The 21019-nt window shown below is 42.5% G+C and overlaps 1 protein-coding gene across 1 annotated transcript in view; it reads left to right on the forward strand.

The window, feature by feature from the left end:
* The first annotated feature begins 3084 nt into the window (after window positions 1–3084).
* PUM2 (pumilio RNA binding family member 2) overlaps window positions 3085–21019 on the forward strand; it is a 68859-nt gene continuing 50924 nt past the window's right edge. Inside the window, 1 exon segment of the mRNA XM_040553754.1 lies at window positions 3085–3168. The gene's annotated coding sequence lies outside the window, so the exon portion shown is untranslated.

A 21019-nucleotide genomic window follows, 5' to 3' on the forward strand; every position in this document is an offset into this window, starting at 1 on the left:
GCCGAGCCAGGCTCACCCTTTTATGACTGCTCCTCACAGGTAGTAGCATGGTAGTTAGACTGCAAGGCCAGCAGCAAGAAGATCTGAGACGAAGGAACTTGAATTCTTCTCTGCACCGTGACCAAGCTGCAGCAGAGGACAGCTGAAGTAGTCTGGTGATGTTCAGGACGCTCTGTAAGGAAATCAGACCTGTGGGGCTTAAGGAAAGGAAGCAAAGCTGGGTGCTTCCTCGTCCTGGAAGTGTAAGGGGGTTCACACTGGTTTAACTGACTGCAGCCTTCCTTAGGAACGTGCTTCTTTTCTGGAGATGCTTTGAGAAGGTCTACCGTATCAAGTTGTTTAATTTCCATGGAGAAATATCTCTGTTTTAATTAATTCAGGTTAATTATTTGCTACCACACAAGATGTAACAGCCCAGTCTGTCAGAACTGCTGGCAGACGTGGATGTCCTGGCACAGCAAGAGGAATTTTGTTCATGTGGAGAGTTGTACGTCCTGAAGTATGTGGCTTTAGAAAACATAGACATCTTCAGGATTAGACACTAGCTGAGTGGGGATGGTTAGGACTGCAGCTTTCATTTTGAGTCAGTGCTCTTCAATTAATTGACTTGCCCATGGTTGCACAGGTATACTGTGGAGGAAGGTAACATTATCCCAGTTTTCCACGTCCCCGTGTATTTTTCTAAACTGTAGGCTGTACATCTGGTTAGTGTTTTTCATTGAGGATGATTATTCACAGGAAAAAAAAAAAAAGGCAAAACTGTGTTAGTTTAGTTTATCAGAAACATTTGGAGTGTAAGCAGAGCCCAGTCAGCTGTGAATACCTCCTTTAAAAAAAAAAAAAAAAGCTAAGAAAAGCATTTTGTAAGGGAGTGACACCAAGTTAACATATCTAAAGTATTGAGTACTTTTGAAGTTTCTTCTCAGAAGAAAGGTAAGAGAGGAAGACTTTTCCTGAACTTTTTTTTGTGTGTGTGTGTGAGCCATAAACCTTAGGGATGTTGTTAAACTGCAATGTATGTGGTTGTGGTATTTCTTCATTAGAAAAACACTTCAGAAAATAACAGTGATCATATTTCTCAGAACAAATCCTGAACTGATCGCACTTGAGCATTTTTCTATTTCTTTCTTGATCAGTTGGGGTTTTCCAGAACTGAGGAGCAGCTCGATGTAGAAGTTCTTCAAGCTTCTGCTTACCGTATATACGTTGAATTCTTTCCGAACACTTAAAGCTTTATACAAGCACAGTTTGACGCCGATCAGAATTATCCAGGACAAACTGGGTCTTCAAAAGTGTCTGTGCTGTAGAGCTGGCATAACATAGACCAGCTGCTGTTGTAATCTTGGGAGGGCAAGAACCGTTAATGGGGTTTCTTCAGTCCCAGCCTGCCTGCATGAAGGGAAGGTTGTGAATTGGGGACTGTAACTTGGAGACCTATTCTCCTCAAGCAAGCAGGGGATATAGCTTTCTGGCCCTGCAGCCTCCCTGTAGAGCCCGGAGGTGGCAGTGGGACAGGACGCTGGGGATCACAGGGATTAGCAGCATCAGACGTCTGGCTACTTAGCTGACTAGGATTAAGCTGAAGAAATCATCTTCATTTCTTGGGAAAACGCTTCCAGCTCTATCGGGAGCTGGGAGCTTTTGTGCTTTTAATCACATCTATAAACAGTGAAAACAGCGAGTTTTCTCCCTCAATACACCCCTATTTTTAAGAACGCAGTTAGTGATCACAGACACCTCGTCCCCAAAGGGCTGCAGCAAGCGGCAGCAGACACATGTGGTGTTCCTGCACCCCAGCTCTCTTCTTCTTGTCCTGTAGCACCCAGAATTAGCCCTGGGACCACGGACCAGGCCTCCCTTCTGCCTACGGGCGGCCGTGCTCCGAGTAACCGATAACGCGATCCCTGACACTTCGACTGTGGATGGCATCCGCGTGCCGCTTCCTGAAATGGAGTATTCCCCAGCGGGGCTCCTTTAGGAACTGCTAAGAAGACAAAATAGCACATTTCCTGACAAAAGCTGTATTTTGAAGTGCCACGGGCAGGCAGAGCCCCCTCCCTTTCTTTGGGGCTACTGAATGAGTAGAATTTAGGCTGGAATTCGGCGTGTCTGACAAACCCCCATTGCTAGCAGTGTTTATTAGCATGGTATTCAAGGTCCAATATTTAACTCTCAAGGGGAGGAAACAATCGAATCCTCCCCACACCACCACATACCAATTACCGGCGCACTACTTTATTAGTAACTCCGGCCACGCTTTTCTCTTTATTGTAAAAAAACAAACAAACAAACAAACAAACAAACAAACAAAACGTGACCCGCCCCGCAGACCGCGCTTGGGACGAAACCCGTGGAAGGCGCCGCTCAGCCCCTCGCCCACCCTTTTGTCCCCCAAATCCCGGCCCGGGGGGGACTGAGGGGGGCGTGAGGGAGGAGAAGGGGAAGGAGAAGGGGACGGCGAGATGGCGGCGCAGGCGCCGTGAGCGGCGGAAGGAGCCGGGGCCCGCCACCGCCTCTCTCCCGGTGCTGGGGAGCGCATGCGCTGGGGCGAGAGGCGGCGAGGAGGAGGAGGAGAAGGAGGAGGAAGAGGAGGAGGAGGAAGGGGGGGGAGGGAGGTTTGCCGCGCTCTCGCTGTCCCTCTCCCTCCTCTCCCTCCGGGCTCGCCCTCCCGCCATGTTGTTGTGAGCCCCTCGCCGCGGCCGAGGGGGGGGGTGGGGAGGCGGCAGGAAGGAGAAGGCGCCGAGAGGAGGAGGAGGAGGAGGAGGGAGGAAGAAGGAGGAGGAGGAGGAGGAGGAAGAAGGAGGGCGGGGGTGTCCCAGGGCCCGCTCCGGCTCCATCGCAGCGAGCAGCGCCGCCAGCCAGCCCGTGAGTACCCGCGGGGAAGGGGTGGAAGAGCCGGGGCCGCGCTGCTTCACCCCCCCGCCTTCAATCCCCCCCCCCTTCTTCTTCCAACCCACCGCCCCCCTCCTTTCCTCCAGCCCCCTTTTGTCTCCGGCCTCGGCTGCGCGCCGAGGGAGGGGAGAGAAAAGGAGGGGAGAGAAAGGAGGGGAGAGGAGGAGGGAGGGGGCCATGTTGTGGCAGGTCCCCGGGCGGCGCGGGGCCTGCTCGGCGGCCGCCCGCGCCTCGCCGCCTTTGTGTCCTCCCGCCTCGCCGGGGAGCGGCGCCGAGGTGGGGAGGGAGCGCCGTGAGGGGCTGGGGGGGGGGGGGCCGGCATCGTGCTCCGGGGCTGCCGGGGAAAAGGGACCTCGGGGAGCTGCCCCCATCCCGGGGTTGGGGAAAGGTTGGGGGGGAGGAATTAGGGGGTGTGGGTGAGGGGGGAGCCCCGCCGGGGGGCGTGGGGGCGCCGTTTTGGGACTCCCCCCCCCCCCCCGTTAATCGTGTGGGGTAGGGGTGAAGCAGGCTTTGTTTAAGCGGAATGGTGAAAACTTGTGGCTTTGTGTTTTTTTTTCTTTTTTTTTTTTTTTTTTAAACGCGTTTTGAGGGTGGAACGAGAAGGCCAAACGCTTGATAAAAGTGTTCGGGTTTAATTTTTCTTCCGACCTGGCCGCGCAGACAACAATAAGGAAAAAAACTTGAGAAAAATGCCAGCTGTCCGAGTGGATCCGACTTACAGCTCGGGTTTTTAATCTCCTTGGCAGTCCTTGCGCAAAGATTTTTGGCATTGTTCTGTTTCGTGTTTTTCATAACCTCAGACTCCAGTTCCTTGAGAGAAAATGAATATATTCGGGATGCTTTATGCCCGTCTGGCTTGCCCTTTGGAGCACGATAGCTGACCACCAAAACACGCAGCGTGTTTTTACGGGGGATGCGATAAGAGAGGTTTTTATCAGCTGGATTTCGGATGCTTTTTCGGAGTGGTGTAGCAGCGCACGAGCTATATAGGTCATTGCAAATGAGAATTGGTGAAACTTTTTTTGTATCGCCTAATTGTTTGTCACTCATGTGCAACGTATTAACGGAGTACTTGGAGATTTCTTCTAGTGTATCTTTTATTCTCTTTGTTGAGTCTTAGCTGAGAGGTGAGGCTTTTTTACTTACCGTGAGTCGATGGTATGGATCTTGGGCTGTGGAACATGAGTGCATTTAAGACATAATTACTACCTCACATTACCATTTTCAGATATAAAACTTGGTTTTCTGTTATATTTAGCAGTGTCTAGGTCTAAAACCAAGTGTTGACAATAGATTCAGTTTTGTTGAGAAGCTGAATTATTTTCTGCCTTTCTCTGATCTACAACTCCGTGCCAATCTGAGCACAGTGTGTTAGCTTGCTGGGAGAAGGAGGCTTGGACTGAAAAGGCAAATGATAATTTGGTGGTGGTATAGCTTGGGTTGTATGTGTAGAAATGACACGAAATCACCTGGCGGTTTTCTGAAGTGTTCAGAGAGTTGAAAATTTGGAGTTTGTCCCAGCAGAATGGTTAGTAGGCAAATGCATGTGAGAAACTGCTTGATAATGCACATTCTGTGGTTTATTCTGTGGATATTGCATGTAGGGAAGTATGTTATTTGTATAGTTTTTTTTTTTCCAGGGTTAACTGGAAATTGTAGCTTTGGTCTGTAGCATCACTCTACTACTTAATGTTTTTCTTGAGTGTTTGGGGTCCTGGCACAGTGCTGAGGTAATTACGGTCATATCTGATGTCATGACTGAGTTCATAGTGTGAGAAGCGGTTGGCTGAAGAAGCTGGACTTGCCTGTGTTTTAAAGAGAAGCTCTCTTGTATTGTGGCAGTGTGTATTGGATGTCGTGTAGCCTTGTGGTGCACTGGAAGCTTTGGGTACGTGTTTTCCTCATGGTTTGCTCTCGGAAGAGTTTCTTTGCCGTGTTCTCATTGGGCAAGGTATTGCAGATGTTTGGGGCAAGTATATTACCAGGACATCAGCTTGTTGAGTACTGTGAACTAGATCTGATTTTCAGCAGCATTTTCTGGTTCAGTTTTAGATTTATTTTTTTCCCTTTTGATTTAATGATATGAGTGTGTATTGAATAATCTGCATGTGTAGAATTTCTAAAAGCATTCTCTTTGATAACTTCATTTTTTTTCTTTGTACAGTGGTTACTAAAACCCCAAAAAGATTAGACCAAGTGTTTATACACAGAGGCAAGTAATCCAGTAGATTGTTTAAATTCTTGCATGTCTTCATGCCTTTTTTTTTTTGAATGTAGAAGTATAAAAAGAAAATTTCACTGTGCATTGCACTAAAAAGAACCCTAAATTCTCTTGAATGTTATTTCTGTGTTGGGCTCTCCTGTGAAGCAAGCATTAATGCCCTGCTTTTAAAAATTTCTGATAGAAAATCTAGAAAGGAAACCACACTAGGCCGTAGAACAGACTTGCTTTATAAATACTTTTCATTGTATGTATCACGTGTATAGGTATGTGAGTGTTACCAATCTTCTTTCTGTTCCCCAATAAATTTAGTTGAAGATGCTTACCTCACGTGATGTGAGCTTCCCCCACCCATAACATAGCTGTTGTCTTGATTATTCCACACAATGCGACCATTCCAGTGTTGTCACAAAGCCAGTGCCCAGGCTCCTGTCCCAGAAAAGGGACAAGAAGGCTTCCGCTTAACAGCTTGTTTCCTCCTGCCCTAACAACAAATACCAGCTATGTCGTGCTTCTAATAATGAAGTCGGAGGCACTTCATCATCACGTAGTAGAAAAGAGTTTCAAATGGCATCGGAACATGTGAACGTATTCAGTCCTAGCTGCCTCGGTGTAATTTTGAACAAGTTCTATAAAATTTATTTTATAGTAATGGCTTGTATACTGAAGCTTTATGGCAAGGTTGAGTGTAAGTCCCACTCAGAATACCTGCTGTGGCTTTTAGTGTTTTCCAGGCTGGTATGTGAATTGTTTAGCTTACAAATCAAGACCAGGTGTTATCTCTAGAAATATCTTTAAAGATTCTATCTCATAATTGGTTAACTTTTTTTTTTTCTAAACACGTCTATTTAGGAACAGTTCTGGACAAACAGAAGAAATGTGTCTGAAGAGATTATGACGACCATCTTTGTAGTAGAGAAAAGAGCATAAAACTGTGAAATATACAGCAAAAGTATCTCTGTAATAATCTAAAATTGGAATTACTGCTAGTTCCAAGTCTGCATCTATTTCTGCATTCAAGTCCCACACTAAACTTCAGAGTGGCAGCGTGATCCTCTGTCCTGGGCAGGCTGTGCTAATACCACATCTGCAGCATTTTTAACAGGCACAATTTTACAATATGTATTTGTGTGCATTGATCTAAATGATCTGATGTACGTTTCGTAATTGTTATTGTTTCCAGATTTAATTTTTCATAAAGTTCTAAAATAGGTTACTTCTTACTTCACTGAGGAATTGGCAGAACTCCGTTAGAAGTAACAGGTCTGCCTGTCTTTCTGCTTTAAAGCTCTCTGCAGGTAAATCCCAATCGAAAAAAGTTGTGTCAGACCTATGTTTGAGAACTTTGCTTTTAGTTTTCATCCTGTTATTTTGAGAAAGAAGTTTAAGACTGAGGTATCAAACTAGTTGTATAAATTTTATGCTGTGTGGCTGGTCTGAAGTTTTACATGGAATTCGTTAACAAATTTCTTCAAAGGGGAAGTGATTTTGAAAAAGCTGGGTTCGTGTGTTTAGTTCATGAATATTTACACGTGCCTATTGTTTAAATACAAAGCTGGACTCACTGGATTCTACTAACCTTGTGCAGTTTGAGCTAGAAATAGCAAATACTACTTTTTTGATCCTTTTTTTTTAAGCATCTTGCTGTTTATCTCCATTATAAGTTCCTTAAACTTCAGTTCTGTGAATACTGAATGAGTTGTGTAGTGTGAAGAAGCCACAGAACTGATTTTAGTAACATGTTTTCATAGTAAAGCAAATACCTACTGTAACAATACAAATAAGACAAAGTAGCTTTAGATCTTGTTATTCACAAAGCCATGTTTATTCAAGATTATAAAACCGTCGTGCTATCATATATCTACACATATATACTTTCCCTTAATGATTGGATATGCAGTAGTCGAGAAGGCTAGATTAAAAATGTAGGAACATGTAGAGGGATTAGAGGGCTGTGGTTCCTTTTGTCTGCATCTTCAGATCTAAGTGTCCTATTTTGGTTATGTATCTTTCTATATATGTCAGTTTTTATTGTTTGGACTTGACGTTCTTGTTTAGCATGAAAAGTGAGATATTTCTGTAACTTGAAAATTCAAATAATTCCTTTTTTTTTTCTCCACGAAAGTACTTACTTAAGACTGTAGAGGAGATCTGGTTTCTTATATTTGTAGTCCTGTTGACTTAGAAATTAGACCGTTTACGTACTAAAGATTGATAATACGTCAGTTATGGTAGACTGAGAATCGTGTGTCCAGGGAGAGGTATTTATTTTTTTATTTTCTTTTACCTGCAGAGGATTTTTCCAACATTGGAGAGCAATTTTTACTATTGTTGTTTATACTCGTTTCAAGTAGGCTAAGTATTTCAAAAGGGAGTTGGCAAACTTCATTTCAATCTGAGCCTGAAATTTTTGTTTCATGAAAAACCTGAAATATACTATATAATATATATATATATATATATATATATATATATATATAATATATTATACTGTACTGGGTTAGTGGAGTTTAATGTCCATTAGTTACATAGTGTACCAAACTTGAAAGGAGAACTGAAGTTGACATACAAGAATGAGATGTAGTTCAGGTGGAGAAGTTAGTTTTCTGTGCTACTTCATTTCATGGTCTACAAATGTGTAAAATCAGACATACCGGTATGACAGAGTTAGTGGTTTTACACATCATGCTGAGTAATAATGCAAAAGAAACTGCTGCCATTATGATCTGAAATCATATTTTGATTGTTTCTGGCTAGAAAATTTGCAGGCAACCATTTATAATATATGAAATTCTACCATATTAATATACTGTCTTGAAAAAAGTATTTTATTTATTATTAGAGGCCTAATTTGATAATGGTATTTAAAATCTAAAGTTTAAATAAATCAGTAAAACTTTTGACAATGAATGGCTTGGATTTTTTGTTGAAATCCTAATTCTGAGAACTGCGCATTTAAAGATACGTAGAAAAGCCTTTTGTGTTATTATTAAGACCTTTTCTTTTTAGGTTTCTACATGGAATGAGCATTCCGTGTGTCCTCCTAGGCATGAATGAAGTGGCCTGGCAGGAGACCAGAGGAATGATACATGCCAACACTGGTCAGGAAGCAAGTGGGGTTGGAATAGGGGTTGCCCCAGCTGGAACGGTAGCTGGAGCAGCAGCAGGGCTCAGTGCAGGTGGAAACACTCCTCACCCCGTCCCTGCAACTGCAGTGTCAGGTGCTTCCAGTGTCCTCAGTGGACGTTTTCAGGATGATGCCACAGTTGGATATTTCTTCCAGAGACAGGCTGGTGAGCAGCTGAGTGGCTACTCCAGCAAACACCGCTGGCCCGCAGGAGATAGCATTCATGTAGATCGTTCGGTAGGTAGCCTGTTTGTTTTATATTGAAACAGCGATGTTTTGTGTTCAGTCCCCATCTTTAAGAAAGATACGTGTGAGTTAAGCCACCTCTTCAAAGCCTGTAGCAATCCAAAGTCTAAAATACTCAGTTACTTCTATTAAAGCAGTTATAAATCAAACTGCATAAAATTATCTCAAAATGCTCAGTTTGGACCTTTCATGTAATGTGTATAAGCATTTCATATTTCTGGGAGTACCTTGTTTTCATCAGAATACTGTCAAATAAAACCTGAATTCATGCAAAACAATTTTTCTAGTTTAAAAGGGGACTAGCTTCTTGCCAGCTTTATGAGAAGTAATACGGATTTTGCACACAATCTTACTTGTTACGCTTGCAGGTAAAAAGTTTTGGTTGAGGTGAAATAGAAGCAGTACAATTACATGTAGATCGAAACTTAACATACTCCTGTTGCAGATGATAACCTGGGGGGAAAAAAATCCAGTTTTAAGCTCTTACTCGCAAGTGTTTAATTGATAGAGCTTCCTCGTTTTTCTTTAAAAACTTGATTTTGAACTTCAGATAGGAATGTTTTTCCCCAGTGACTCTTGTAATGTGCCACCCTTAGGGCCACAAGGAACTTGTTTTACCTTCCCAAGCACAAGAACTTACGGGATGTGTTCCAAACATGTAGTAAACGCAGGAGCAAGTGTAAATAAAATGTGCTGCTCTTAAAACCAGGAGTATCTGTTGTCTGTTTATTTTTTCCCTAATCTGTTTTTTTCTGATTATTTGGTGCTTTTGACTTTTTTTTTCTGGCTTTAGTCTTCTACTCTTTCTTCCTTTTTCACCGATCAGTATAGCAAAACAAATCTTTTGCCCTGACATCCAGCTCTATGCTATATCACATTCTGTGTTACATTTATACAGAAACTGTAGTGCAGCTCTTTAAAAAGAAAACTGCAATATTCTACTTGTCCACTTGGACGTACTTCCTGAATGTGTGAAAATGTGTTTTTTTAACATTCAGTCTGTTACAAAGGCAGCTGTGCTGATTTTCACTAGCGTTTCACAAGGCTGATAGGTTGTGTAGATAAAATTATTCCATCCTCAGTGGGAATCGGAGCCACATCTTAATCAACAGCCTTGTTTAATAATTGGTTAGATCCATCAAATTATTTCTGCATTCCTTTAGCAGGTAAATGTCATAAACATAAGGTACGTTTTCAAGTAACTTGGGTGAGAGGTTCAAGGGAACTACTCTTTATTTTTTGTAGTGCTTTCATAATTTTATACATTATAAAAACTTGGTGAGGGGAAAACTGCTGTGCATTATTACCTGTAGGAAAATAGTATCTTCCAACTTGCCATAATCAATACTGCCTCTGTTCTGCTGTTTTTCACTGTTCCCATTCATCCTTGGAAACATGAACTAGCAGAAATCACGTACAGATCAGGAGACTTCTCCGCTTGAGTTCTGTGATTTGAGTCTTCCTCTGTGTGCCAGTGCTTTGGGGGATTTTTGTTAAGAGAGAAGTTACTGCATTTATTTATTTGTTTTAAAGAGGCAGCTCTCGAATTTAGAAGCACTGGATCAAGTGGGTTTTCTAAAACCTTAATTTATGCAGACTGGTAGGAACTCAACTAGTTGCTATTGTTCTCTAAGCATTGGGTAGATAAGATCTCTGATGAATATATGGAGATAATTTTTTTGATGCATTTGGAGAGAGATTGCAAAGAACATTAATAGAAATAAGTATAGTAGATAACAGTTGTTCTAAGTAAGTAGAAATGAAGACGCTGAAATCTTTTATTCAACATACATTATCTAAGCATATCTTAAAACTGTGGATTTGACATAGTTTTAGCACATTTTAGTGAAGTCACAGCATGTGAGACTGCCAAAACAATTTTTAAAATGCTTTTTAGATATAAATAGCAAGACTGAACCATTTTTTGTAAGACAGCGGAGCTCTAGCTCCACTGCATCAAGAACTTAAACTGTATAGAAAGTAAAATACAAAATGGAAGTTAGCAATTTCAGCAGGGATTTTTTCAAGTAAAAATAAAGCAATCCTTATTTACAATATATGAAAAATTCTTATGGTGATGTGAAACCTTATAACTCTTATGGCAAGAAACAAGCATAAGTCCGAGGCCTTAGAAGGAGGATAAAGTAAACACAGAACGTGGAAAAGCCTTGTGTTCTCTTCCATAATAGAAGATACCTGAGACTTTTGACTGACTGAGTGGTACGGAGAAGTGAGTCAATACAGTTGTGTGCGGTTTGTTTTTAAAAGGAACATCGACTTGGTTGGAATCACTGATGGATTTTGAAGAATCTTCGAATTAGTTGAAGTGTTAAGGAAGTCAAGAAATCTGTTCTAAGTCAGAATAATAATGTAATAAACATGCTCAGTTAATTCCAAGAAACTAATTCCTGGGAAGACTAGAGAAACCTTATTTTGTTTTCTTGAAAGCCATCTGAAATGTCTGCCAAAGAACTGAACATCTTATTAAGCGTACGGCAAGACAACATCCTTAATAAAGATAATTATTTGTCTAGTAGGACATTTAATTTTTGCTGTTGTTAAGACTGAAGAATTGCTTGTCAGTGTCCTTTGTAAGGGATTATTTAGAAATGAACTATGGTAATTACCAGTGAAGTGTCAATTGTTGGAAAGCAGTTCATATGAATAAACTGTAGCATTAGAGGCCCTGATAGCGTGAGGAAGCATCAAGTGGATTGGATGGCCCTGCAGTTCCGTGGCAGTACTGGCAGCTTAATGTGTGCTGCTCTGGAAATCATAGAATATCCTGAGTTGGAAGGGACCCACCAAGGATCATCGAGTCCAACTCCTGGCACCAGACAGGTCTACTCAAAAATTCAGACCATATGACTGAGAGCACAGTCCAAACACTTCTTAAACTCCAACAGGCTTGGTGCAATGACTGCTTCCCTGGGGAGCCTGTTCCGGTGCGTGACAACCCTCTCAGTGAAGAACCTCTTCCTGATGTGTAGCCTAAACCTCCCCTGTTTCAGCTTGACACCATTCCCGCGGGTCCTATCGCTGGTGACTAAAGAGAATAGGCTGGTGCCTGCCCCTCCACTCCCCCTCGTGAGGAAGCTGTAGACCGTGATGAGCTCCCCCCTCAGCCTCCTCTTCTCCAGGCTGAACAGGCCCAGTGACCTCAGCCGCTCCTCATACGTCTTCCCCTCTAGGCCCTTGACCATCTTCGTCGCCCTCCTCTGGACACTCTCCAACAGTTTAATGTCCTTTTTGTACTGTGGTGCCCAGAACTGCACACAGTACTCGAGGTGAGGCCGCACCAGCGCAGAGTAGAGCGGGACAATCGCTTCCCTCGACCGACTAGCAATGCCATGCTTGATGCACCCCAGGATACGGTTGGCCCTCCTGGCGGCCAGGGCACACTGCTGGCTCATATTCAACTTGCTGTCAACCACAACCCCCAGACCCCTCTCTGCAGGGCTGCTCTCCAGCGTCTCGTCGCCCAGTCTGTACGTATAGCCAGGGTTGCCCCTTCGTCATGAAGACCATGGTGGAAAAACTTGAGGTGCCGCTCACATTTAAGAGAAGAGCAAGGAAGTTCAAACACCCCACAGTTGAATGGAATTCACCTCTCAGTTGAGTTGTAAAAATCTTTGATGTGAAAACTTGTTTGACCCAGTGTCTTAAATTAAGTAGCCACTCTGCCTGGAGGCTGATATAATTGGCTCATAGAAGGCTTCAGAGTAACAGTCACATGAACGTGTGATGTTGTTAACACTTGTATTCTGTGTTTTTTAAGGTTGCCTCAGCTGTAGCAACAGGAAATTAAAGTGATGGACAACAGTTACTCGCATGGTGAAAACTTCATTTGGGAAGAGTTGAACTACTCGCCAGAGGGGAGGGCTGCGCAGAATAATTGGCATCATAAGGGAGGGCAAGGCTGTAGAAGCACTCACTTGCATGAGAGACGATATCCAAAAGTCTTTTGGCGTTGGTTAGCTGAAACGTAATGCATGCACAACTCCGTGATCCGAGATGACAAATCCCAAACTGTAATTTGAGTCAGGTGGCCTCTGTTGTTACCCCTTAAAATAAACCAGAAGGGAGCACGTCTGTTCAGTGAATGACAGGATTAAGCACAAATTTCTCAGTCTAGAACTAACTGTACCTGCGTTTCTTTCATCTTCCTTTAGAATATTTAATATCGGAAATAGATATAAAGGATAATAAGCTAAGTATAAAAAACTACCTCAGTTGGGTTTTTGCCTTTTCTCTCCCTCCCTTAAGAACAAAAATGTGCATCAGATTCTTTGCTGGTACCATATCTGAGGAAGAGCACTATCCGCCGTGGCATCATCCTTTCATTAACATCCCCTTAGGGCTGCAGATAGGTTACTGATCATCATTAATTCACGTCAGTTCTGTGTGAATTTTTGAGGCTTAGTGATCAGCAGTCGATAATGTTTGGTTTTACACAGATGAGGGTTTTGGGAAGTTCAGGATATCTTTGCTTGGGTGTCAGAGCACTTGCATATGTTCTTGCACATGCTGAAGCAAAGAGGTACAGCCGGGGGATGCTGTCCATGCTGTTCATTCCGTATTCCTCCCTGTCAGCCCTATCTACTACTGTCCCTCATACCAATAAGAAGTTCATCAATTTATTTAAATGGAGTTACGAATTTGAAGATGAGGTTAGCTGTTTCTGTTCTCTTTGTCCTAGTAGAGGGGAAGGGTAGGAACTGTTGGTGAAAACATTCAAGTCTTGCAGCTAGGTCTGCCAGAGCCTCTTTGTCAGATCCTGGAGAAGCAAAAGAGAAATGCTGTGATTGTAGCAGCTTTTTTCGAGCTTCCTAAGGATAGCGGCACTGTAAACAAAAGAATATAAATTGCGTCTTTGCCCAAAGCTTCAGTTAGGCTTCAGTTGCTGTAACTCATTTCTGGTAGAATTTGTAGGTTTCTGGAGAAGTTCTGTGAATAGCTGCTGACACAAAATCCTTTTTGGGGTGTGAGGGGATAATAGAGCAAAGAAGTGTCTTACCGAGTTCCAGAGCTTTTTTGCACTCGTGGAATGGAGGAGAAACTGTGTATCGGTTTTTACAAGTATTGAGTATGACTTCCACGAGGATCTGTTTGAATTAATTTAGCTACAAGGAAATGCATGGATGTTATTAAACTAATAAAATGTGCAAATGTTTAACATTGTTGCCTCCAGTAGCAAATGGACAATTCCTAGCAAAAACTTTGCCTTCGATTTAAACAATAAAATTGTTTTTGACATTCAAATAAGATACGCACATACGTTTGTGCAGTGGAAATGGGGAGATATTTTTCCCATATGAGGTCTTACAGCCATGTAGCCATCCCTTGGAACAACGATCGTCGTCTCATCGTTCAAATTGGGAACAACATAATCTGTTTTCTCACCTTAGAGTGGGAGTCGCGTTTCCTGAATCATTAGTTCTTCCTGTTGTAGAACCCACTTAAAACCATCCCTAGAAATCTGAGTGAGCTTGCACACCGTATTTTTTTATTTCCTAACTTTGCAGCTTTTATTTAGTTTAAAAATAGTTTCAGTTGTTAAAAAAAATTTAATTTTTTTCCAAAGTAGCTTTCATAAACAGACAGTTAAGACTTTCAGGTGCTAGGCAACTATGCAGCACGTAAATAGAGTCCTGCTAAAAGCGTAAGTTTTGTGCTAGATGATTGATGCTTCCTTCTCCCGGTCAAGTTTACATCAATCTGAAGCTGTGTTGGAGGTTGTTCATTTCTGTTTCTGCCTTACAGGTTCTGTAATAACCTTGTAACAAGTGTTGTCTTTTGGTGTTTTTCAGCGTTTTTAATTATATTTTGCTATTTTCTTTCTTTAATTACAGGAGCATTTTCCTCCACTTAACTAGAAACCCAGTTAATGAATGTCAAATTAATGTTTTAAGCAGCTTTTCAAATTTGCAAACTAGCAAAACTTTTCAAGCCCCACAAATTAGGAAGAGAAATCTTAGAAAGATTTTTTTGTTTTGGTTAACAGAGAGCTCAGGTGAGGGTGTTTGATTCCTCTTTTGGAAAACGTATGCCCTGTTAAAACTTGTTTTATAAGTTCATGAAATTTTTCATTGTACTAGTGCTGTATAATTTGCAGGAAGTCCCCCAAGTTTTTTTGGGGTGAATTTTAAGGTGGTGACTTCTTGTGCACTAAAAAAAAAAGTCTTGCACTGTGCATTTTTGAAAAATCACTGTATTACGTGCTTGAGACTGCCACAGTTCTGACAGCAGACTTAACTTTCGTAGCCAGAAAGAGGTAACTGTTGTTCCCATCTCTTTCATTAGAACTAGGTAAAATAGTGTATTTTATGGCGCGCTGCGAGGTGTTTTCATGTAATTTAACAGACCAAAAAGCATTGGGAACTTGTCTGTAATATGTTTCTTTATCTAGAGAGAGGGAGACTCTCTCTAGCTATGAATTCTGCAGATACCTGATTTGTTTTTATCAGTTTTGAGCACATAGCACGTGGAATAGCTGTCTTAATGGATGGGACAATGACCCAAGGGAACGGCACAGAACTGCGTCAGGGGAGGGTCAGGCTGGATATTCGGGGAAGGTTCTTCAACGAAAGGGTGGTCGGCCACTGGCACAGGATCCCCAGGGCAGTGGTCGCAGCACTGAGCCTCCTGGAGTTCAGGAAGTGTTTGGACAACACTTTCAGACACTTGGTCTGATATTTGGGTGGTCCTGTGTGGAGCCAGGAGTTGGACTCTGATCCTTGTGGGTCCCTTCCAACTCGGGATTTTCTGTGATTCTGAGGAGAGCAATTGCAGTCACATTCTGCCTTGTACAAACGAGTTCATTGCATGTAACGTGTTCTTCAGAGACCTTTACTGAACCATTCCTTCCAGTCACGTTCGCTGTTCTGATGCATCTGCATACTTCCTACATACCCTTTTCACCGTTTCGAACTGCAGCTGATAGTTTCAGCTCTGAGTTACTCGGCCAGTCCCCACATCTGCATACTGTCTCAAATGCTGTCAAGCTGTGAACTGCTACCTCCTCTTTGTGAATTTCACTACCGGTTGCATCTATTACTGTAAGTACATTCGCAAGTGTGCTTGTACTTTTTTTTTCAATTTGTTTGTGCTTTCTGACATACCTCAACCTTTTGCCTGCCCTGATGCCTCCAAATACTTGGCACTTGTGCACTGTTAAGTGTCTTAGTGTGAATGGTTGCTTTATTCTTACTTTACCAATTCAATTTCTTGTATCAGTCTTTGTAACTTGCCTTATACTTAGACTGAAAGCTCTTTGAAGCAGAGCCCTTTATGCTTTCTTGTTCAGTAATTACTGTAGTGAGTCTGATATGGTACTCCAGCAAAACAAATGGCATGCAGTCATCTCAGCATTCTTTGATTTACATACAGAGAAATTATCCTTTATAGTTGTACAGCAGTAGTTCTGTGCAGAATCGTTTCAGGTCTGTGAGGAATTACTGACAGCAGCATAAATCTGAATGGTAGTGCTGCTTCTGGAGATGACGTGGAGAACGTGGGCTGCAAGCAGCAGACACATTCATGCGCCTTGGAGACTGACACAATGGGATGCACAGACCCCAAACTGCTGCTGGAGCTGGTTGAGGTTTCTTTACATTTATTCCCATGTGCTCCTGGTTCTAGGTGGGTGTATGCCTGAGCCTCGTTCCAGACCTGATTGCTGTCCAAGAGTGGAGTTTTGTTCCAGAGCTAATACTTTTGGGAGGAACTCTAGGGGAGTTTGTGTAGACACCCAGGATGAGCTGGTGGGAGCCAGTTAGTTTTGGAAAAAAATGGCTGCAAGTAGTCATTCAGGCTTTCTGCAATTATGATGTATTTCTTCGTATTTTCTAATTCAATATCTTGTTGTTCAAGTTGTCGAGAAATAAAAATATTTTAAATTGGGGTCAGTGTTAATTATTTTTTAAATACAAGTTCTTACCCGCTGATGTAGAATGTATTTAGCTTTCTGTTTTCGTGTGATTAAAACCAGGGCTTATGAAAATGTGTAGCACTGCTTTATTGCACGGAGGTGCTACCTTCTGTTTTTTGAACTACTTTGCTTTGGTAGTTTTCAGTAAAGTCAGGGTAATCAGGATGCTTATGTGTCTTTGTGAAGATTTATGTGAAAGCTTTTTCACTTTAGCGATGACAGGAGGTTGGAATTCACGAAGCATAGTGGTGGGTAAGTACGTGAAGGGAAGCAGGGAGGTAGCACATAACACATAAGATCTCCTTTAACTTGATAGATGGTTATTCATACTGTTGGTAATACACGTTTGTTAGGGGGCTTGTCTTTTCCCCCACAGTTGTTGCTTCTCTCTACTTGTAAATTCTGTTGTTTACGTGCTGATAGCTACCTTCATGTGTAAGTGCGCTTAAATTTTTGGTTTTCTGACTGAAAAGATTGAAGAATTTGGCTTTTAATCTATTGTTACGCAGATGTATTAATGCCAATCTTTGAACTCATTTTTGTTACAAACCTTTTATTATTTTCATTTGAATTGTAAATGGCCTACTTTATTTCCAGTAGCTTAATTGTCATCAGTCTGCAGTGTTATTTGAGACTTTTTTTAAGTTCCTTTGAAGGACTATGCTGGCCAACGTTTAATGAGATATTAATGTCCAAGGCTAAGCTGCTGCTCTTACTGAATTAGAAATGAGGCTTATTGAGTTAGGAGTAGTCTCTTTGTAGGTTTTTGTACAGTTGGCTGTTATTTCGGCTTTTAGGCAATTGTAGAAATCTACGGCTAATTTCAAAATGCGTGTTGTCGAAAGAGAACATCCTTAGCAAACAGCTGAAAAAATTGATAACAGCCATTTCTGTGTCCATTCCATTGCTGTAGGCAGATAAAGTAGAAGACACATACTCTTCCCTATAGTAATTATTTTAAAATGTGTTGGAACAAGCATGCTTTAGTGTTCTCTGCATAACCTTCTCTGCTGTCCTTGATGTTATGCGGAGAGTAGCGCCTTGAAGAACGAAGGTAGATGTTGGTGCGGACTGACATATATTTGAAACTTTGTTTTTTTCACTGACGTTTTATGGTGGTGATGCAGGGGAGTTGCGTGTTCTAGCAGCAGCTATCCTTCAAGCAGCTAGGTGTCTGTGCTTACGTAGTGGAGTGATAAGTTTAAAAATTGTGAATTTCTTTGTACTAGTGTGATTCAACTCGCTGGCTAAAGAATTAGGCACTTCCATTTCTTCGTCACTGGCTTTAGTAATCACTTTGAGAAGATGTGGTGGTTTCACCTTGATGGGCAGACAAGTTCCACCATGCTGCGCTCTCACTCCCCCTCCTCGAAAGAACACGGGGAAAAAATATGGTGACAGAAAGCTCATGGGTTGAGGTAAGGACAGGGAGATCACTCACCAATTGCCATCATGGACAAAACAGACTCAGCATGGGGAGATTAATACAATTTATTCCCGATCACTGAGAGACTAGAGCAGTGAGAAACTAAAACCACCTTCCCCCCATCCGCCCTCTTCTACCTCTTCCTCCCGAGCAGCGCAGGGGAATGGGGAATAGGGACTGTGGTCAGTCCCTGGCACTTCATCTCTGCTGCTCCTTCACGGTCACTCTCTGCCCCTGCTTCCCGAACTGAGCCTGCGGGGGCTGCCCACAGGCAGCAGCTCTCCAAGAACTGCTCCCACATGGCTCCGTACCACGGGGTCCATCCCCCAGGAGCAAACTGCTCCAGCACGGGGATCCCACGGGCGGCAGCTCCCCCCAGACCCCCTGCTCCTGCGTGGGCTCCTCTCCACGGGCTGCAGCTCCGGCCCGGGGCCTGCTGCTGCGGGGGCTCTCCATGGGCCGCAGCCTCCTCCAGGCCACATCCACCTGCTCCACCGGGGACTCCTCCACGGGCTGCAGCGTGGAGATCTGCTCCGTGTGGGACCCATGGGCTGCAGGGGGACAGCCTGCTCCACCAGGGGCCTCTCCACAGGCTGCAGGGGAACTGCTGCTGCGTGCCTGGAGCACCTCCTGCCCTCCTTCTGCACTGGCCTTGGGGGCTGCAGGGCTGGGTCTCACTCCTCGCTCTCCCAGCTGCTGTCGTGCAGCAGTTTTTTTTCCCTTTCTTAAATCTTCTCTCACAGAGGCGCAGACAACATCGCTTATTGGCTCTTGGCAGTGGTGGGCCCCTTTGGAGGCGGCTGAAATGGGCCCTTATCTAACGTGGGGCAGCTTCTGGGCTCTGCTCACAGAGGCCACCCCTGCAGCCCCTTGCTACCAAACCCTGCCAGGTAAACCGAGCACAGATCCAACTTTTGCTGTTCCCTGGTTCCCTCTTACCTGCTGGAGAAATGACCTCTCTTTTTTTTCCTCAGGGTACATTGTTTATTATTTTTCCATTTTTTCCCTGTTTCTGATTCTATGATATCTAAATTATATTTACTTTTCTGTTTGCTGTGTAAAAAAAAAACCATTAACAGAGAAGAAGCCTTGATTACAGTGTAGAAGGCTAATTTATGGAGATTTTTACTTGATTCTAGTCATGTACATTTTAATTGTTCTGATTCTTTATGAATTGTTAACAGATTGAATCAAAGCTTGTTGACTCTGTTAGAATGTAGTAGATGTATATTTAATTAATCATTACTATATATAAATTGTCCCTAGTTCCTGTTCGTGTGTAGATGATTTTTTCTGTACAAAGTTTTCATTTTCAGAAAAGGCAAATTTCATGCCTTTGCATAGCATATAACCTACCGAGCACAGAAATTTTTGTCAATTTTTTAACTTAACTTTTTGAATAAAAGCTAATTATGAAGTCACGAAGGTTGGTGTCTTAAAATAGCAGTGCAACATTTCCATGTCACGCTTCCTAATAGCAGTAGCTGTATAGTATTAATACTCACTGACAAAGCTTTTCAGTATAGAATAAAATACTAATGGGTGGAAATCCCTCATGAGTTCCTGAATTCCTGTTACCTCACCGGTGTCACTTACCATCGTGTTACGGCAAGGTGATGCTACTTGACTAGCTTAACAAGAAAAGTGCAGATTTTTAAAATGAGAAAAAAGCAGTTTTGCAATGTGCATACATTAAGTAATCAGCATCAATTAAATAATGAGCATGTTTAGACAACTGCAATTCAGGCTTTGTTTCACAGCTTAGTTTTCAAACCTGAATAGATTTAGCGGCTTCCCTTTTTGTGTGTGGAATATTTCTGCAGTGGGGTTAGAGATGCTGAATAACATAACAGTGCAGTAGGGGGAAGGTTAAGAGTCTCACCTTAACCGTAACTGTTTATTGCTGAAGATAAACCTGTAAATTTTTGTGTATGAAAGTTCTTCAGTTGATTTACAAGGAGTAGAGTTCAGTCAGCACCCCCCCCCACCACCTTTTTGGGAGGGGAAGAATCGCCTTTCCTTGTAGTTCATTTAAATAATAAAATAAGTGTCTAAATAATGTATGGGTAAATATTATTTTAATAAATTAAAATAAATTTCCTGTTCACAAAAACTCTCACTGGACAAGTTTTTATGGGATTTTTTTCTTTCCTTGTTGAAGCTGTTGGGTAAATTATACATAAACATTTAAGCAACTTCAGATTTTTATTTTACAAAATTCTGTAATATTTGTCTTCCTGTTACCTTCCCTAGAAACTCTTTGGAGAGGTTAATTTTTTACATAATTAAGACTTCATTGAGAAATCTGCCAAGATATTTGGCTTGTATTTCAAGGCATGTAGGAACATATCACTTCAAATGGAGCAAACAGTAACTGTTAGGAATAGTTGCAAGTTCTGGTTTCACAGCCGCGTTATTATTAATTTGTGAGGCTGGTACTTCTGCCTGTGGGTGACTGTAGGGATTAAAGTCCTGAGTTTGAGGACATCTGACGGTAGTTGCGGAAAATTTGTGCCACTGAGCAAAACTTGTGCTGGTTGGGTGGAAAGAGGCGTAAAAGCCTGTGCAAGGAAGAGATAAGTTTCTTACATGACAGAAGGCTTGTTTGTGGGGAACGAGTGGTATTGCAGGTTTCCTAGAGCACATTTCATTTCACAGCCAGGAACAGAACCCAAGGTTTCTGAATCTCACTGGGCCAGCGTAACCACCAAACGGACTGAAGGAGGTGGAAAGATGTGCTTCGTTTTCCTCTACCTCTCTTGGTGGAGGCGGTGTCCTTTTGGACGTGGTTTTTACTCTCTGTTGGTAGAGGACTGGGAAATGGATCTGTAATTGGCAGCTGTGTCAGTGTCTTGTGGGATGTCATCCAGCATATTGATACATATATATATATAATTTGTTTCTTTATTTATTGCTGTTTGTAGGAATTTAGGAAGTTCCCTTCTTCAGCGTGCATGATTCCAGATTCCTGGTGCCCCTATTGACAAACAAGAAAAGCAAGCAAGCAAGCAGAGGGTTACCCAGCCATTGGTGGTTGTGTATACACGTCAGCTGTTGGGGTCACCCCACCCTTTTGTGCCTTGCATTTTCAGTGGGTCAGGAAGTGCTCTTGCAGCGTATTTCTCACTATGTGCTACAAAAGTACTACCTCGATATTGTAGATTCATTTTTTCACTG

Source organism: Cygnus olor, chromosome 3 (assembly GCF_009769625.2).
Source record: "Cygnus olor isolate bCygOlo1 chromosome 3, bCygOlo1.pri.v2, whole genome shotgun sequence".
In the NCBI taxonomy this organism is placed as follows: Eukaryota; Metazoa; Chordata; class Aves; order Anseriformes; family Anatidae; genus Cygnus; species Cygnus olor.